At 39.4% G+C, this 10,666-nt stretch overlaps 1 long non-coding RNA gene across 1 annotated transcript in view; it reads right to left on the bottom strand.

Moving 5' to 3' along the window:
- Positions 1-241: 241 nt before the first annotated feature.
- LOC125321603 overlaps positions 242-10,666 on the bottom strand; it is a 54,498-nt gene continuing 44,073 nt past the window's right edge. Inside the window, exons 4-5 of the long non-coding RNA XR_007201607.1 lie at positions 5,247-5,443; positions 242-461 (exon numbers count right to left, since the gene is read on the bottom strand). This is a non-coding gene — a long non-coding RNA (uncharacterized LOC125321603). The remainder of the gene's footprint in view (positions 462-5,246; positions 5,444-10,666) is intronic.

Here is a 10,666-nt window from a genome sequence, read left to right as displayed (position 1 = left end):
AAGGGTCCGTGGACTCCGGCGAGGGGAGGAATTGCAGTCCAAACCAATATGGTTGATAAAAGCAAGCTCCCTTTATTAGCACTCCAAAGGCACTTACATAGTATACCAGCTTGTTAACTCTTAAGTGGCTTAAAAATTATCAAAGCGCATTTCTGCTTCTACATAATTGGACTACATTGGCAAGCTTCTACAGTTATGATTAAAAGAATTCAGAGTTTAGCCTCCCTCCTCCCAGTCAGCACATCTTATCTGCACAGCTGCATCGCTTCAAAACTCCCTTTTTGTTTCCCAGGCCTGTTTCTCACAGAGGGATTTTTCTCATGCGGAGTTTTTCCTCACACAGGCCTTTTGCTTGCAGGCTCTTGCTTGTACAGTTCTTTTATTGATCCCATAATTCTATCAATGATCCATGCCCCTGATCCTCTAACCATTCTTCAATAGGAATCCATTTGCATTGGAAACTGGTTTTGGGTGAGAGAAAGGAAGATTATTAAAAATGGGATATAGACAGAAGGACACATATTAGTGCTGCTAGAACAACTAAGAAGAGAAAAAGATGTGCAAGTCAGTTATTTAATATTATTGGGGTTTGAGAGGGACATCTGAATTCCAAAGAAACCAATATTATCTCAGATGTATTATAAACAGACAACTTTAACGGCAAAGCACCATTAGTCCTGTATCATCTTCATGTTAATCTTCATATTGTATGCTTTTGCTTAACAGTACTTTCAGTTGGCTTTTCAATATTTTTAAGAGCAATCATTTCTAGCAATGACAGTGACAACCACTATAAAGTACCCATTTTTCTTCCATTGAACTAATCATGAAAATAGTTTAGCAGAATACATTTAAAGAGCTAGTTTTTATGATTGTGGTATTAACAAACACTGACACTTCTGCCTAAAACTATTCTTATTTTTACATATCTGTAGTGGTTTGGTTTGAAATATCCATTACTTATTTTCCCTCGTGAGATAAGAATTAGGAGAAACAAAGCAGGCACAAAACTTAAATGAATATAAAGAAGTTTATTAACAGACCTAAAAGAAGGAAAAAAAGTCAGACTAAACCTTCAGAACACTTCTCTTCTCCTCAGCTTTTTCCCTTCTCCCACTGACAATGTAAAAAGACAACCCCTGAGATTTTTTCAGCCAGTTTACCACCTCTATAATAATCTCTTTTTCAGTTCACTTAGGGAGAGGAGTCTCTCTTGCTCATGCTGTGGAGACATCTCCACAAGAAACAGTTCCCTCATGGCTTCAATGTCACAACGAGACAGCTGCCCGGGTTGTTTCTCTGCTCAGATGTGAGAGTCCCTTCCCTCGTCTTACAGCTTTCCCCACAACTGCTTTCTAGGGTCCAGTCTTAAGCTACGGGGGTACCATTTTAAGGTTGATCTGTTCAGAAACAAAGGTTCTCTTCACCTATCTCTGGGAGCATCTTCAGCTCCTGGAACAGAGGCCCTCTTCCTCCCCTGGGAGCAAGGGTCACTTTCATCTCTCTCTGTTCAAGCTTCTCATCAAATCACAACTACTTCAACATTTGCTTATTCCAGCACAGGTACTTTTGCTCACAAGTACAGTTTGAATGCTCCACCCCCCCATGCTTTCATGAAATTACAACAGGTACTCTGATGTGTCATAGTCCATCACCATAGCTTTACAACAGAATTTCAACTTCTAGGTTTGAAGCATCTCTTCTCTCCCCTCTCTCGGGGTTTCAGCTCTTCCTTCTTCACTGACTTTGGTGTCTTTATGGTGTTTTCTTCACGTGCCCTCACCCTTCCTTTTCTTTTGGGAGGATTGATGTCTGCTGGCTTCATCTGTTCTGGAGAATCTTACGGCACTAAAAGTGTTAATCTCACCCAGGCCTTGCAGCTGGAATTCGCTTATCGCTGTTGGTCACACGATCTTTGCTGGGCAGTGGCCTCAGATGAATTTTGGCCGCACTGGGTGAGGGCCGGCCTGGCCTGGCCGCGCTGCGGGGCCGCCTGCAGGAGCAGGGCCGCGGGTGGAACAGGGCCACGCGGCTCCAGGGTGGCTGTCTCCGGGCCAGCCCAGGCCGCACTGAGGGGGCTGTGCCGGGTGTCCAGCGAGCAGAAGAGGCTGAGATCTTCAGCCAAGCCACGCCACGGCTGACCCGGCCGGGCTGCGCAGAGCAGGGCCTGGCCAGGACCCGCTGGGCCACGCCATGGTCCCCCAGCTACCTGTCCGAAAGCTGGAAGCAAGAGAGCTTTTCCCGGGGTTTGTTCATTCTTAAATGTGGATCACAGAGGCGTGTCAAGCTTCTCAAGTGGCTTAAAAAAGTTGCCAATATTCAAACTAGCCAGTTGATTGGTTCTATTGGGTCTGGAGGAAGCTGTAAGCGCCTCTTTGCAAAGAATCACTTCCATGACTGATGGAGCCCTCTTTAACTAAAAACCCAAACTATGCTAAACCATGACAATACTAAAGGAAATCTGAATGAATAGGTTAAATTTCAATTAATCATATAGTTAAAAATGCTACTCTGCTAAATATAAGGTATAAACAAATGTCTTCTTACTCTTTATTTCATAATTATGTTGTATTGTCATACATTTCCAGCTGTATAACAATTAAAAAATGGATTGAGAGAAGAATTTAAGGCATTAGTCTTTTTGAGAATACATGCCAAATCAGATATTGACACTCCAAGAAGGGCCTTAGGCTGTTCTAAATATTATTAACGACTCTTGTTAAGTTCAAAGATCTTTTGATGAGTCCTGCATAGGGATTGGATGTTCACCTGCTAAATTGGAGATTTGAAAATGAAAGTTTGGATTGGGAAATTGTGAAGATATTGCCAAGTGATACTTTAATCAACATTACAGTTATTATTTATAAAGTTTTTGTGAAGTTCTGTAAATAAAAAGAAAACTTTCAGAAATATTCCTAAGAAAAAACAATATTTATATGAACAGGTATGAGAGAAAAGTTGCTCATTACTTCATAGTACTCACTGTCTTTGCACTGCTTTGGCTGACAGTGATAGCAAAAACAACAGTATGTTTTTCTGCAGAGGAGACTCTCCATTTTCGGCAGACTTTGCCAATAAATTCAAAAGTTAGAAGCTTTGAATCAGGGTCACAGCCAGGATTAAAATCTTGGTGCTTCAGCTACAAAGAAAATACTGAATAACAGTTTCAAATTAGCTTTCTCATAAAATGGTGATGTTAAAACTATAGTGGACCATCAGCTGTGAAAATCAGACTTTTAGAGTCAAAATGTTAGTTTACTTTTCATGAATCAATTTTGATCCTGAAATAAGTAGGCACCTTTCCAGCTCAACTTACTGAGAGTGACAGCCCTGGTCTATGATTAGGCACACTGGTCAACATTCACTGTAGCAAAAATAACTGAGATGCCCAAAACAGGTGAAGTCCAGTTGCTGTTCACTTTCTCAAATGCTAATAGTGAGAGAGATGGGAGCTTTCAGCAGGCATTTTGTGAGGGTGCCTGCACACTCCCTTGGCAGATAGCCAGGATAATTTAAAAATAAAAATGTGAGTGCACATGGTGTTTATGGAGATTGAATGTAGTCAAAATGGTCTGGAGGGTGTTTGCACTGAAAATGCTCACGTTAAGGGCTTAACTCCAGCCCAGACAGGGCAGCCCAGCCTGTACCCAGTACAAAGGGGTACTGGGGAAGGGCCTGTACCCCAGTGAGATGTCACATGTGACCAGCACTCAGGGCCACCTCACTTCTAGGTACAGGGGACCTTGTGGAAGGCTTTGTCACATAGAGCTGGAGGGCTCACATCTCTCACAGGAGGTGAGCAACTGGGAAACCTGTACTGCTGGAGAGGGATGCCAGTGACCTCTGGCTGCAGTGTAGGGGAACTCTAGGAGGGCACAAAAATTTTGGAAGGTTTAGTTACAGAAGGGTGTTTAGAAACTTGTAGGAGCTTATTAGCATTTTGAAAGTGTCTAGAATTGTGGTTTAACTGTTGTATTACCGATATTGATCCTGAATATATAGCTCACTGATTTCTGGATAATTACATGTCATTAATAAATCACTAAACTGCTTTGATCTTAATTTAGTTTAAACTATTTGAACTGAGCAATTTTTCCCAGCAACACGATTCAGGGTGTCTAAATGTTGAAATACCTTCAAGAGTTTCTGTTCCTCTCCTTTACAGCAATAGTTTTTGACTGTTCTAACTTAGGAGCCTTAGAAAATAACATTGAAATATATCTGAGTTAATGCAACCAGCAACAGAATCTGAATAGGTATCTGCATTGCAGGGAATGAAGCTGCAAGACTCCATCCACATATTAAAGAAATTATCACAAATGGAACAGCAATCCCTGGAGCAGGGACATTTAAATGAGAGAAACTGGGGTTTAAAATCTTGTTCTGGAGAGCTGTACTGTTTCCAACAGGGAAAGATGGTTGCTAAAAGCTCTCAAACTTTGTTGAAGCTACTAAGCAATGATCAGGAAAAAACTACAACGTCCTACCAATGCTGTGTAAGCGTTCAGCTTTTCTTGTTTTGTTTTTGTTTCTGTTTTCTCTCCAAGGGTTGAAGAAGGACTGGATGATCATAAAGATGTGATAACTTATGGGCTATTTTTTGCAAAGCGAGGGCTACAGGCAAGTGTCCAGACATCATGAAGGTGCTTCTATTTTACATAGATCAAAGAAAAGAAACAGAAGAATTAGGTAGGACAGGCTGTAAAGGGACTGAATAAACAAATAATTTCAATTATCTCATACAAATTAAGTAGGTCTGGTCTCAGTTAGGGCATGTAGCCAGAGAAAGAAGAGGTTCAAGGGCCTTACACAGAGAAAAAGGTCTGTTAATTATGAGGTCTGGCAAAGGATCTTTTCTTTCAGATCACTGCAAGCAAATAACTCTTAGTGTTTCCCTTACTTATTTTTATTTTACACTTTCATGGTGCTACACAGCCATTCAAATGAAATTAGGCAACAAAACCACTTTATGCAATGGTCTCTTTTTTTTTCCTCGTAGTCTGGCTATCAACATCTTGCGCAGGAAAACAACAGGCATGTTGCCCCAAGCTCTACCTGCTGTACACAGAGAGCCAGCCCTCCTCCCCCTCTGCTGTCACTCCTGCTGAGACTAACAGCAACCATGTGTCATCCCAGCTCCTCTTAAACTCGTTGATTCTCCTGAGAAGATCCACCTGTCTCTGCAAATCTGTTAACTGATTGTCTCCTACCATAACTAACTGACAACACGTAATACATTCTCTTACCTGTTTCTTCTTAATATTCTTGTACACTGCATATACAATATGCACCAAGTGCAACTGGTGTCATAGCAGATGGATAGAGCAAAAACTGTATATATTAAAGGAGAAAAAATCATGGGGATTTTTTGTCCATTTTTTTTCCTCTTCTAGGTAAGCAAGACACTTTTTCTATCTTGTTTCCATTCAAAGCCCCTTGGCACCTAAACAAGATAGAACAATTTTAGACATAGATTTCTTTTTATTTATTAAATTTTAAAGAAGAACAGTAGCTTTTTATTGCTCATATTTTTCCATAACTATTACATTTCTATTCTGCCAGAAAGACTCACTTCTATCTGCCAATCGGTGTCAACAGCCAATCTCATCAATGTAACTGGACATTTATTTCATGAAATTAACTTACATTCTGGTTAACATTATTGATTATGACAAGTGATACTGTAGGATTACTAACTGGGTAACTTCAAACATATGGAAAATCTCATTTCTGATTTCTCAACAATGTGGTTATCCAGGAGAGAAAGTCACAGTAGAAAAGGGTGTAAAGTGTAAGAGTCATTGAAATATAAAATAATAATTGCTGCTCTACTGGTACCTTGATATATAATTAAACAATACATATTTAAAGAAGTCTCAGATTGCATATCCCCATGGCAGGCAACTACTTCCATGGGGAGCGTTTCATAAATGGAGGAAATTAACGGGCTAAAAGCCAAATTATCACAGACACTGACAAAAGCAAGGGAAAAATCAGTGTGAAGGATAATACTCCAGGCTTGACTTGTTTCATTATACTTAGCCATTACAGAGAGGCTCTCAGGTCACTGAATGATTTGTTCTGCAATACCTGTAACTGTGCACAATAGGCTAAGTGAAAGGCAGTATCCATCATAACTTTAAATTGCCTTGCTTTTGTCAGTTTGTGCTGTGCCTTTAACATTATTTAAGTATACTCTGGGGAATATTGTTATTAAAGACAGATTATTACCAAATTACTCAACCTAAAAGAACCTAAAAGAATATACCTAAAAGATCAAAAAATGCCAGGTGTGTACCTTATTATTTGAATCTGAGTGACTTATCTTGCACATATATTGCAATGTCTATTAATTTGTTTGACAGACATCAGCTGCAATATTAAAGGAAGGAAGCTGGCCAAAGAGGCATGGGAAAAATATTGAGCAGCAAAGCATGTTGGTGTTTTTTTTAGTTTTGGGTTTATTTGGTTGGTTTTTTTAGGTTTTTTTTGGGGGCGGCATAAATAATTATATTCTCCCTGTCCCACTTTTGCTTTAATTAAAATATTTACTATATAAACAGAATGGGAGTCTGTTTCAGGACTGTGATGAATGATGACACATGGACTGGTGGATAAGTGCACACTCTGTCAGTCTCATCTTTAGAGTGTGGAGAGTAGCCTTATGATTTTGACATTAAACCTACAAAATTCTTGAACTAATATGAAGACATCATGGAGTCAAAAATTCTAAAATTAATTGTTTAAAAAATCAGGATCTGAATCTAGCAAAGATACTGAATGTTGCACTTTTCTGACGGTGGATTCACAGTGGGTTTCATACATGGACATGGACACAGACACAGATATGAACACAGAAGTATGGACAGTGCCTCCAAGTACAATTTCAGGAAAGCTGAGGACTTAAGGTAGAGCTTAAACACCATAAAAAAAGAGTAGATGTGAGAGTAGTACTGCAGCCTTCGAGCTACATGTTCTGTTTAATAGCTTAATGTGAGTTCTAGTTAATATCTTTATTAATTATTTGGACAAAGGGATCAGTCAGTTTGCAAGTGACACCAAGTTGTGCAGGAGCGTTGATCTGCTGGAGGGCAGGAAGGCTCTGCAGAAGGATCTGGACAGACTGATCAATGGGCTGAGGCCAATTGGAGGAAGATCAAGGCCAGGCGCTGGGTCAAAACAACCTCCTGTAATATTATGGGCTGGGGGAAGAGTGGCTGGAAAGAGGGCCAGGAGAAAAGGACCTAGGGGCTTGGTTGACACCCAGCTGAACATGAGCCAGTGTGTGCCAAGAAGGCCAATGGCATCCTGGCCTGTATCAGCAATAGTGTGGCCAGCAGGACCAGGCCAGTGATCATCCCCCTGTAATCAGCACTGGTGAGGCCACACCTTCAGTGTTGTATTCAGTTCTGAGCCCCTCAATTCACTGAGGTGCTGGGGCATGTCCAGAGAAGGGCAACAAAGCTGGTGAAGGGTCTGGAGCACAAGTCTTATGAGGAGCAGCTGATGGAGCTGGGGTTGTTTAGCCTGGAGAATATTGTCCCTCCCTACAAATACCTGAAAGGAAGCTGTGGAGAGGTAGGATATTAGGAAAAATTTATTCACCAAAAGGGTTGTCAAGCCTTGGAACAGGCTGACCAGGGACAGCTTGAGTCAACATCCCTGGCAGTATGTAAACTTAGGGGCATGGTTTAGTGTTTTAGAGGTAGACTTGGCAGTGACAGCTTAACACTTGCACTCTATGATCTTGAAGTTGTTCCCCAACCTAAATGATTCTATAATTCTATAACCACTGAACTACATGGTACATATAAAATGTCTCACTTCCACTGGCTCTAATCCATTGCAATTCAGAGAAGAATTTGGATTTGAAATCATGCCAGCGTTAAGACTCTAAGTAGAACACTGTTGAAACTGAAGGTGTAGAAATGTGAACAGGAAGGAGCTTTAGGTTTCTGCAGGCCTTGATAGCCAGTTTAGTAGAAATTTAGAAGAGCTAATTGCTATTTTAATATTCACAGAACTACAGAATGTTTGGGGTTGGAAGGGACTTCTCAAGGTCATCTGGTCCAGCCCTTCTGCTCCATTAGGGCCACCTACAGCAGGCTGCCCAGGACTGTATCCAGAGTTTCTGGATATCTGTAGAGATGGAGACCCCACAACCTCCCTGAGCAATTTGTGCCAGTGATCAGTTACTCTCAGAGTAAAAATATTTCCTGATATTCAAGAGGAACATCCTGTGTTGCAGTTTATGCCACTGGTTCTCTCACTGGGCATCAATGAAAAGAGCCTTTGTTTCATCTCCTTTTCACCAGCATGTACCCGTCCTTTGAGGTTAAATCTCCCTAGGTGCAGGACTTGCCACTTCCTTTCAGGGAAATTTCAGTGTGTGAAATTTCTGCTGGCCTTCCATATTAAATGAAAATACTGAAATGGTTTTTCTTCATACTTAACTCTGGGAAGCTAACTAACTATAAGCAACTCAGATAAAAGTTTAGATAAGATAGAAATATCCACAGCTCCATACATAATCAATGGCAGTACCTACTTGTCTCTAGCATGCATAGAGGAATTTCACTATCATCTGAATACATTGACATATAAACATGATTTATAGTTTCTAAACAAGGGACAGTTTAGGAATTCAGTTACATGAAGCTTACATTTTCTTTATTTTAGAGTGCAGCAGTCTTCAGAAGGATAATAAAACCAGTCAGAGAAGTTAATGCTGCTGCCTCATCCTTCTGGAAGAGGAAGCATCAGTCTGGGCCCCCAAAACCTTGCTGAATTTAGTCCTGAGCCCTTGTGTTAAAAAGAAAAAAAAGGTGGGTTTGTGTTTTTACTAAGCCTTACAAGTTTAAAAACTTGTTTCACATGGGTTTACATTAAAAATTGTCATGAGTATGGAAAATTGAGCAAATAAAAAATTGGGAAAGGTACTATGGTTATTGGTTTGCATTTATTTTTTTTTCCTAAGAAGGAGTATCGTTTCCAAACTAGATATTACAGGAATTGTTTTAAGGAATAAACTAGTACTTGTAGCCTGGTTCATCAGTTCAACTCATTATCTGGAAAAGTATTTAAGCCACAAATGAAAATCACATAAGTAGTTAATGCGATAGTGTTGGAGTTGAGTAACAGCAACGACTGCTGAGAATTAACAGAACAGTGTGATAATATGTTTTGGGACTAATAAAACAAAGCATGACTATTCAATAGGACTGTGAACACTAGGAAAATGTTTGGTAGGTGGAGAGGATTGGCTCACAGATTGCATGTCTGCCTGATGCTCTGCAGCACAGCAATGTAGCAGAGGTGCCAGAAGTGCTACTGATATGAGGTATGGCACAGTTCCAGGCTAATATACCTGTTCATCAATTATTCTGCATCAATATGGTTCTTTCTACATGACACTGTATTGTGCCATATAAATGTATCTTTACAGAGAAGGGACTAGAAAAGAAGCTGTGGTGTAAAACGCATCAGCAACTGGCAGGCAGCTTCAGGGTCCTGTTATGTTTTATTTTAACAGAAGTCAACAGCACGTTTCCTGCTGATTTCGGTTGTGCATGGTCAGATTGCTGGTGTGCAGATGATTCACAGAAAAAGTACCAGTATTAGTGAAATATGCAGCTACATGGATTATAAAGTTTGTTTCATCCATCACAGTCAATTTTGGTTGATAAAGTAAATAAAGCTAAAGATTCTGTAAAAGTAGGACCCCTACATGTAAATTTATGAAAAGCAAATTAGCTACCTATCATTCCTGCCTCTGTGAACACTTATTACATACAGAAGTACTCCTTATAACAACTACTCTCTTATAACTTAAGCCAGGGAACATACATGAAAAATATAAGCTACAAGCTTGTAGCAGTAAAAATGTAATTTTAGTTTATTTCTTTGCTGAGGTATGGAAGCGTAGATAGCTTATTTTGATACCACGAAATCAATTCAGCCCTTTTTGCTTTGAAAAAATACCAGTTTTTGCTTAGCAAGTACTTGTGAATTTGATTTATTGTGAATTTTTTCTACTTCACAGCAAAGATGTTTTTTTCTTTTCTATATATATATATGTATGAAATGGCAAGTTTCCAAGTCTGAAAACTACTTTTCATTTGTATGGAAAGTAAGAAAAATCTTGAAGTGAAACCAAAAGTATGGAACTCTTTTTCCATACTATAACAAAGCCCCTTTTTTACATGGATGTCACTCACATATCTTCATTCCCTCAATTTTTTTGGGGCTTTTTCCTTCTTAATTTCTAATATAATTTGCTCTTTTTTTTTTTTTTTTTTTTTTTTTAATATAAGCTCTTGGAAATGTAAATTGTGTTTTAAATTATATTACAAATATGTTAATGACAGATTCTTACACTTTGTGCAGTCAGTCATTAAATATGTTCCTGTGTGGCATGATAGGTTTAAGGGAAAGCACAAACAGTTCTATAAAGAATTATAATTTATAGACAAACATCACAGTCCCATGAACCTTTAATGATAGGAGGTCTGCCTAGGGAAAATACATGAAAAGACTAGTGACTTGGGCATTGCTCATATAAGGCTTGATGTCTATGGCCAACATAAACCACTATAATAATCTTGAAATTAATGGGATGAGTCTCATTTAAGCAACATTGGCTAGTTGATTAACTGTAATGCTTTAG

Source organism: Corvus hawaiiensis, chromosome 2 (genome assembly GCF_020740725.1).
Source record: "Corvus hawaiiensis isolate bCorHaw1 chromosome 2, bCorHaw1.pri.cur, whole genome shotgun sequence".
In the NCBI taxonomy this organism is placed as follows: domain Eukaryota; kingdom Metazoa; phylum Chordata; class Aves; order Passeriformes; family Corvidae; genus Corvus; species Corvus hawaiiensis.
This window is presented reverse-complemented; position numbering and strand designations above follow the sequence as displayed.